The sequence below is a fragment of the Schistocerca nitens genome, chromosome 1, assembly GCF_023898315.1.
Source record: "Schistocerca nitens isolate TAMUIC-IGC-003100 chromosome 1, iqSchNite1.1, whole genome shotgun sequence".
Classification (NCBI taxonomy): Eukaryota; Metazoa; Arthropoda; class Insecta; order Orthoptera; family Acrididae; genus Schistocerca; species Schistocerca nitens.
Genome location: NC_064614.1, coordinates 240,651,178 through 240,660,657, shown reverse-complemented (window position 1 = coordinate 240,660,657; position 9,480 = coordinate 240,651,178). Strand labels below are relative to the sequence as shown.

At 43.9% G+C, this 9,480-nt stretch overlaps 1 pseudogene; it reads left to right on the top strand.

The window, feature by feature from the left end:
• Window positions 1–4,791: 4,791 nt before the first annotated feature.
• Window positions 4,792–4,909, top strand: LOC126206485 (5S ribosomal RNA; annotated as a pseudogene).
• Window positions 4,910–9,480: the final 4,571 nt, after the last annotated feature.

Here is a 9,480-nt window from a genome sequence, read left to right as displayed (position 1 = left end):
GGCACAAACCACTCTTCTCCAAATTTTGATACAAATTGATCCCTGTCTTTCCTTTAGAGATGAATTTCAAAATTATTTTGGTTCTTCTATAGGCTTTCCTATCTTCTATGTACCGTAGGCTGGGGGTCTAAGCTTAAGAGGTTTTCCAAGGTTTCCCTGCTTAAGAAAGTTCCCGAATGGGTAGACCCTGACATCAGTTCATAAAAGATCATCTTCCTTGGTTGTGCACAGCAAACATAACACCTAGATGCACGTAAAAGCAATACAGCCGCGGTACCTGTTTCTTCATTTCTTCTGTCGTTAACATTTCTTTTCTTCGTCTGTCTCAAATATAATATTCCCTTTCAGTCGGAGGACTGACAATCATCACTTCCGGGTTATCCACGCTAATAGACAGCTCGCGAAGTGTGTTCGGTGAATCAAAATTGAGCTCACAAACTTCGCTCGCTGCGAGGGGCATTGTAATCTACCCACTGGAAAATTACCCTCTATCACGCAATAATTAATAATGGTCAATCAAATCATCCACAGTTATTTACGTTTGAAAAGTATCTGATCAGATTTCCTAGTAATATATGCGCCGACAGCTCGTCGACGCCAAGGTATTTTTCTAGTACGTTTATTCCTTGGAACAACAAAGGTACGAAAATGTATGCTCCATGGTTATTGTAGTTAGAGAGGGAGAGAGGAACAGCTTCGGAAGTATTCGTTTGAAGATTAGTGGATTGCTAAAAGAGTTTTATTTATTCTTCTTCGCGTTAAAGCGAGCTCGTAAAGAGGATAGTTTGTGCCGCTAGCGCGATAGTAAAGAGAAATATAAACCTGTACCAGCAAATAGCAAGAGACTTGGAACCAACACCAAACGGAACATGTATGGAAATGAACCAATATAATTTTGCCTCAGAAATAAGGTTTGTGACCATTTTATTTTAGAGTGAATGACGAATGAGTTCTCTGTCTGAATCATTGATGATTGTCTGGGCCCTGTAATTAATTGGGAAGTTTCAGCTGTGACGAAGAGAGCCTGCAATCTCTGAGTTTAGAAATCGTCCAAAAAGGCTTCGTCCACATCTGAAATTTTAGATCTGTCGTAAACTGAACGAATGGTTCAAACGATCGATTTTCCCAACTGAATGCAGCGCTTAATAATAATAACCAATGCAAAGATCTTTTCTAGCAAGCCAGCCGCTGAATATTAAGACGAAGGGCTCCACCAGAGATTCTACTAGGCTGATTTCAAGTAATTAATATAGTTTAAACTGTATACAGATAAAGAACATTTCTGTGTGAGAGTGAAAGAGCGATAAAAGCGACAGATACACTTCTGTACAGACAACATATTACACCGAGTTAGCGGCAAGCTGCATTCACCACATATAGACTTTCATCATTTAACAAAGAATAATCAAAGAATTCAATTATACCAGTTTTCTTTCTCCTGATAACGACGTCCTCTTGAGTAGTCCCCGCCCGGAGATCCGAATGGGGGACTATTTTACCTCCGGAATATTTTACCCTAGAGCACGCCATCACCATTTAACCATACAGTAAAGCTGCATGCCCTCGGGAAAAATTACGGCTGTAGTTTCCCCTCGCTTTCAGCCGTTCGCAGTACCACAACAGCAAGGCCGTTTTGGTTAGTGTTACATGGCCAGATCAGTCAATCATGCAGACTGTTGCCCCTGCAACTACTGAAAAGGCTGCTGCCCCTCTTCAGGAACCACACGTTTGTCTGGCCTCTCAACAGATACCCCTCCGTTGTGGTTGCACCTACGGTACGGCTATCTGTATCGCTGAGGCACCCAAGCCTCTCCACCAGCGGCAAGGTCCATGGTTCGTGAGGGGAGGAAAACAGGTGGTAGACGGAGAAATTCAATCAGTGTACAAAGGAGACAGCTTACAATATCTCTTGCGAGCCGTCCTAGAATATTGGTCAAATGTGTGACACATGTGCCAAATAGAACTAATAGGGATATTGAACGTATACAGAGAAGCACAGCATGAATGGATACATGCTTATTTTACTCATGGAACAATGCCACACAGATGATGAAAAATCTGAATGTAGACGTAAACAATTACAAAGTTTCGTGAACCGGCTGTAAACGATTACTCTAGGAATATAGTGCAACACCCTACGTATCGCTCCCGTAGGGATAATGACTGCAATAATGGATTAACTGCAGCGCGCGTGGAGGAAATTATTCATATATACAATCATTCTTCTTGCTCTCCATAGGTGAAAGGAATGGAAAAAAAACATTATAACTGGTACAATGGGATATACCCTCTGCCATGCACTTCGCAGTGCTTTTTAGAGTATGGATGTAGTTGCTGATGTTGACTTGTGCTCAATGAACGCACACTTTGATTTCACATTGGGTAATTTCGATGCTGCAAAAACAGTGAGGATATATTGGTATTACAGTTCTTCAAGCCAGTTAGGTGACGCATGCACTTCTCAAAGTTTTGCAAATGCTATAGTTCTCTGAAATTGAAAGCGATGTACTCACCGATGCAAGAAAACTATTATTGCGTTAAAATATGCTACTGTTGTTATTATGATCGAAGACATGTGTGGCTTCTTAAAGGTGATGATGACGGCAAATTAGGCTTGGGAGGGGTGTTAGGGGTGGGAGGAAGAGAAACAATGACAAGCTTTGACCCCCACCCCTCTTCCAAGATGCGCCGAACCCTGGACCGCGCCTGTTTTGGATTAGGAAATAATGGGGAAAGATGGCGTCCGCATACTGTTAAAAGGAAACTGTTATGAAATTTTAAGAGAATCCACAGAGTAACTAAATGAGTTGATCTGTCAAGTATTTGAACCGATGTCATGCAGAGTGTGAGCATATCTCTTAACCACTGTGCCACTGTGTAACCGATTGTACGTGGTTGCACTATTAAACGTTGCAGATCCAGATGTACGCGCTCTTTGCGACGCACTAAGGCAAAAAAAAAAAAAAAAAGTCGCCAAGAGGAAGGTAAAACGTGCATGCAAACACAACATTCAGAAATCTCTGGTGCGCATACTCAGAAATAGTTACGAGCTTTTTTAATTTCTACGTACAGCCCATAATCTCATAAAAAAACTGTATATCTGACTAATCTCAAAGCTTCAAACAGTTTGACCGCTTGCGTACTTCTGAATTCTTCCTCTCGCTATGAGATAAATCGAGTGTCACTGTTTATTCTTTGCTCATTTAACCGCCGGCTATTTGTTGCCAAGTTCCATTATCATTAACCTCCGCTGAATGTCTTCTGATACGAGCCTAACACGAACGGACTTTAAATTAAAGGCCATCTAATTAGTTAATCGCATGTTGACAGTACGCTCCTGCTCTTATTGTTTTTCAGTTACTCTGGAGGTGAGATGTAAGAGAGTTACCGCTGATGTTCTTTCAAGAGCAACGACCGCTGCGTAATAAACCAGTGTTAGTATCGTAGAGGAGAGATGCAGTAATTTCCGATGAGACTCACGCCAATCCCTCCCCCGCCCCCTTTCCCCCACGATCGAGGATTTCTTGATAAGGAGTGCGCAGGATTTTATGTTGGCTTGAGTGTCATCCATTTCAGGCATGCTCCAGAGAAGAGTATGGAGCCCCTTCCAGTTTATGTTGTATGTTAATAACCTAGCATACAACACTAATAGCAACCTAAGAATTTTCTGTCTGAAAGAAGCTACACAAACATTCAGCCAGATCTTAATAAGATTTAAGTGATGCAAAGATTGTCAAGTTGCTTTCAACGGCCAGGAATGCTTCACAAACCGCAAAAAATGTAGCGATTTAGGACTATGACATCACTGGGTCACAACTGCAGTCATACAGCTTATAAAAACGCTGTCTGTAAAAATTTTGTGGAGATATGAAAAGGAATGGTTACATAGGCTGTCACAGGTAAATCAGATGGCAGACCTCTGTTCATTGGTAGGATATTGAAAAACATTGAGTCATATTTATAAATTTATAAATCAGAGAGCGCAGCAATTAGTCGTCCTTTTTTTGCAGGTTTTATTTGGCAAATCCAGATTTTGGCTAGTGCCTAGCCATTATCAATCTACTATTTTCTAGTCTTGACGCATGATTGCTCTTGAAATAACATGATGCATGATTTATCATATCACAGTCGCTGACTGCACCCACTTTCCTCATGGAAGGTAACCTGATGAACATTGAGTCAGTCTGAAAAGGAAATTGCTTACAAAATACAAGTACAGTCTGTCCTAGAATACTGCTCAAGCGTATAGGATCCATACCCAATAGCACTGCCATTGTGAACTGAAGGATACTGGTTTGTTTGATCCATGAGAGAATGTCACGGAGATGCTTAAAAAACTCCTTAACTGGCAGATGTTTGCTGACGCCAACAATCCTACGGAAGCCTATTTAAAAAGTTCCAAAAACCAGTATTTAGTGAGAAATCTATGAAAATACTACAGCCACCGCCGGCCGGAGTGGCCGTGCAGTTCTAGGAGCTACAGTCTGGAGCCGAGCGACCGCTACGGTCGCAGGTTCGAATCCTGCCTCAGAAGTTAAGTCGCATACTGCTCAGAGCCCATCTACTACAGCCACCAGCGTATGGCTACGAAGAGACCACAAAGGCAAGATTAAACTAATTGAAATGCGCACAATGGCTTTTAAATATTCTCCCGGCGCTCCTTGAGCAAATGGAACGGGAAGAAACCCTATCTTACTGTACAATCAGAAGTACCCCCTGCACTTCAGATTGGTTTGCAGAGTACAGATGTAGATGCAAGTCGCTTATTTGTACTCGTATAAGTCAAGCTTGGGCAACGGCCTTGCCGCTGTGGATACACCGGTTCCCGTCAGATCACTAAAGTTAAGCGCTGTCGGGCGTGGCCGGCATTTGGATGGGTGACCATCCGGGCTGCCATGCGCTGTTGCCATTTTTCGGGGTGCACTCAGCCTCGTGATGCTAATTGAGGAGCTACTCGACCGAATAGTAGCGGCTCTGGTCAAAGAAAACCATAATAACGACCGGGAGAGCGGTGTGCTGACCAGACACGGCGGTCGGATGGTCCCGATGGGCCACTTATGGCCTGAAGACGGAGTGCTTTCCATTCCAAGTCAAGCAGAGCATATATTTTGCACTTTCTGGGGAATCTGCTAGCGTAATTCGCAGAGGGAAAAGAAGAGAAAGATTAGTGCCAGGTGAGGTGGCTGGGAGATTTCGAGAGGTTATACAGGCCCTTAATCGAAAAACGATTTCTTCCTTCATGCCCAGTGGCGTATTTCCTTCGGATGGAAAAATATTGTTTTGTCAATATCTGTGCAGAGGGTTAAATCCTGTGCCAGCATACCTATATCCAAACAGATACTCCACAAGCCATCGTACGGTACGTGGCGTGGGGTACCTTATACCACTACCAGTCATTTCCTTTCCCATTCCACTCGCAAATAGTACGAGGGAAAAAACTATCTTTATGTCTTGATACAAAAGCTAATTTCTCTTAGTTTATCAAAAAAATGTTCAAATGTGTGTGAAATTTTATGGGACTTAACTGCTAAGGTCATCAGTCCGTAAGCTTACACACTACTTAACCTAAATTATCCTAAGGACAAATACACACGCCCATGCCCGAGGGAGGACTCGAACCTCCGCCGGGACTAGCCGCACAGCCGGCCGCGGTGGTCTCGCGGTTCTAGGCGCGCAGTCCGGAACCGCGCGACTGCTACGCTCGCAGGTTCGAATCCTGCATCGGGCATGGCTGTGTGTGATGTCCTTAGGTTAGTTAGGTTTAACTAGTTCTAAGTTCTAGGGGACTGATGACCTAAGATGTTAAGTCCCATAGTGCTCAGAGCCATTTGAACCATCTGAACTAGCCGCACACTCCATGACTGCAGCGCCTGAGACCGCCCGGCTAATCCCGCGTAGCTTAGTTTATCTTCGTGGTCCGTACGCGAAATGTGCATTGGCGGCAATAGAATCGTTCGGCAGTCAGCTTCAAATGGTGCTTATCTAAATTTTGTCAGTAGTATTTCTCGAAAAGAACGTCGCATTCCCTCTAAGAATTCCCATTTGAAAGCATATAGATAATACCTGCACGTAACAAATCTAGCAGCCCAGCTTTGCTTGCGCTTATATGTGATGGAGACACTTAACGTTTATAATGTCATCTCTCTTGGACGCCTATGTGCCGCTTACGACAGTTTGTAAGGCCGGCGTCATATAGGCAACTATTAATATCACCATTGTTTGCCTTGATGTTGTAACCTGGATGTGTCCTAAGATCCGATCATGGTGGCTTTACTTTCGCCGAAACCGGTAATCATGGAATAAAAAGAATTCCTGCGATCTTGGCCACCAGTTTATTGTTTTACAAGCATCGAGATCGCTCTCACATGAGCACAATGTGCTCCCTACAAAACAGCTTTGAATTGCTTCGATGTCTTTCTTTAATCCGATCTGGCGGGGATCCCAAACACTCGAACGGTAATCAAGAATGGGTCGCAGTAGTGTTCTGCAAGCGGTCTCCTTCCCTGAAACTCTCCCAATAAACCGAAGTTCGCCACTTGACTTCCCTACCGCCATTCATCACACCAACTAGAAATTTTGTCTAAGTCATCTTGTATCCTCCTACATTCACTCACGACGACACCTTCTCGTACACCACAGCATCATCGGGAAACAGCCACAGACTGCTGCTCACCCCGTCCTTCAGACCATTTATGTATACAGTCCTGTCACACTTCCCTCGGGCACTTCTGACGATACCATTGACTCTGATGACCACTCGCCGTCGAGGTCAATGTAAAGGGATCCTATTACTATGTCCTCCATAAGGAAGTCTGTGCGATGGGCAGACAACAGTATCTTTGTACGATCTACCTGCGTGAGCTATTTCTTAAACGCGAAATTTAAAACTTCAGCTTTTCTTTTACTGTGTCCTGTTGCCACACCAGGTTAGTCAACGAGTGACTGGGTAGAAGACTTAGACGCGCTTACCGATTTTGCATAGGACCCGAATTTTCTCGGATTCTCGGCAATATCTTTTGCTAAGGTATTACGGCGACAGTTGTATGCACCGCGCATCAATCTTTCTACAGACGAACTAATCTCTACTAATCTCTGCTTCGTCATTTGCGCGTTTTCTTTTGAAATGAGAGCAATACAGTCTTTTCTTCCTCAGCAACTTTCCGAATTTTGCTACTACAGCACCGTGGGCCTTTTTCGTCCTTAATCCACTTACTAAGTGATGTCATTGTCTAAGTGCGAAGCTAACAATCGCTTATCTGTTCTTTCTAGCAAAAATACTCTCCTAGCCTTTCTGGTGGGTTTTGGATTTATTAAGTTTAATTACTGTGTGGTGTCACAAGGCTTTGACCTGTCCCACCCCTCATTAAATCGACCAAGACTTAAACGAAAAATTGTAAGAACAGTTATTATTATTGTGTTCTTTAAGTTTGTTTTTGGGTTTTCAGAAATACTGTGGGAAGAAAGTTTATTTATGTTGCAGATGACGTGGAAGACGTTGACCAACGATCACCACGAAAAGTTCGACGTAGCGGCAAGTGGGCAAGGAGTAAAACGAATGCTGCAAACTGTCGCGAGCCGTGGAAGAGCCTGGGCCGCGAGGGCGTCGAGCTTCCTAGGTCGTTGTTGGACAACGTCAAAGGAAGAGATATTCTGCTTTCTCTTTGTAAACAGATCGATCGAGTCTTGAAAGGTTCATGTAAAACGTGTAGACGGGTGACACATTAGGTGAGACCCGATGCCTGTATTACTTCCACAGTTATTAAAAAGGTGTTAAACGGCAAAACCAATAGTTTATCATTTATATGGATAAAAAGTAGTGAAGATATAGGAAAGGAAGAGTTGCGGCGTCAGAACGAAAAGTGATACATCGCTCAGCAATGAAGAAGGACGTAAACCGCGGGCGTTACGTGGTGAAAACAAATCAACTGATGAAACAGTAAGTCTGTAATTAAGCATAAAGCCACGTAACACTGCAACTGCCATCGCTTTGATAACATCATGATCACTGACTGTTCTTCTCCGCATGCCTCGAATAGCACCTAGCACCTTTGTGGCGGCCGAGATCTAAGTTACTAAACATTTTTTTTTTTTTTTTTTTTGGACCATCTTCATCAGTGCCACAGAACGAAAAATTTGCGCTAGAGTTAGTTACCGATGCTTGTGGTCTATGTCAGAATGTCAGACTCAGGAAATGGAGTTGTGTGGCAAGTTTAGGTCACATAAAACCCGGAAAAACAGCCCAAGCAGCAGCTGTTGAGCTGTTGGGATATATCAACAAGCAAGGGAACGAAATAAAATTCGCATTTGTTATCTGAAGGCAAGACAACGTGGAAATTTTCAAATTTAAATCGGGATGGCACAGTGAGAGTGACGGGCCACGCCCCTTGCTGACAGCTCACGATAAGATGTGGTCTGACGTGCGGGGCAGCCTTTTCCTCGTCTCTGTGGGAGGAGCTATCGGCGTCGTGCCAGACCTCTGGGGACCTCTGGCGCGGGATGTCGTCACACGGAGACACACACAATGCGGGGGGCCCAAAGTGTTTCGCAAACGCCGCGCCCACCTTCTGGGAAATTGAAGGTTATCTCCTGAAGTCATCTGCACCTTCCCACCTTCTGCAGTCCTCGCTAACAACTAGCGTTCACCTCCGGGGCGTATTCATAAACATTTTCTGACGGATACCAATCGGAATACTGCCGACTGTTTCAGACATATGGGGAGTAAAACTTCCTTACTGTTTACAAGACCTCTCCACTCTCATTTGTAGCACGGCTTGGGATCATCATCAATCTGCCTCCATAAATCTCACTTATTCGATTTCCATCGGAATCCCATCTTGTCGAAGCCAACCAATACCTTATCCACCCATTTTAGTCTTTGCTGTCTATTTTTATCTCGGAAAACAATTTTCCTTTCCCGATCCTTGACGCTGATTTGCTGTAGAGCCTTAGAACATGGTTCAAATGGCTCTGAGCACTATGGGACTTAACTTCTGAGGTCATCAGTCTCCTAGAACTTAGAACTACTTAAACCTAACTAACCTCTGAACATCACAAACATCCATGCCCGAGGCAGGATTCGAACCTGCGACCGTAGCGGTCGCGCGGTTCCAGATTGTAGCGCCTAGAACCGCTCGGCCACCCCGGCCGGCTCTTAGAACATGTTATGAGCACAAACATAATAAGGTATCTCGAACAGAATGACTTCCATTGCGCCACCCAGCACGGATTCACAAAACATCGATCATGTGAAACCCGGTCACACTTTTCCCACACGACATACTAAAAGCTTTGGATCAAGGCACTCAGGTAGATGCAGTATTTCTAGATTTCCGAAACGCATTTAACTCAATACCATACGTAGGTTTTTTTAACAAAAGTACGAACATACAAGGTATCAAGGGTTATTTGAGACGAATGAGGGTATTTTGGTGGGTAAGATAAAGCAAGTTATGTTTGACGGAGACTCATCGACACAAGGGG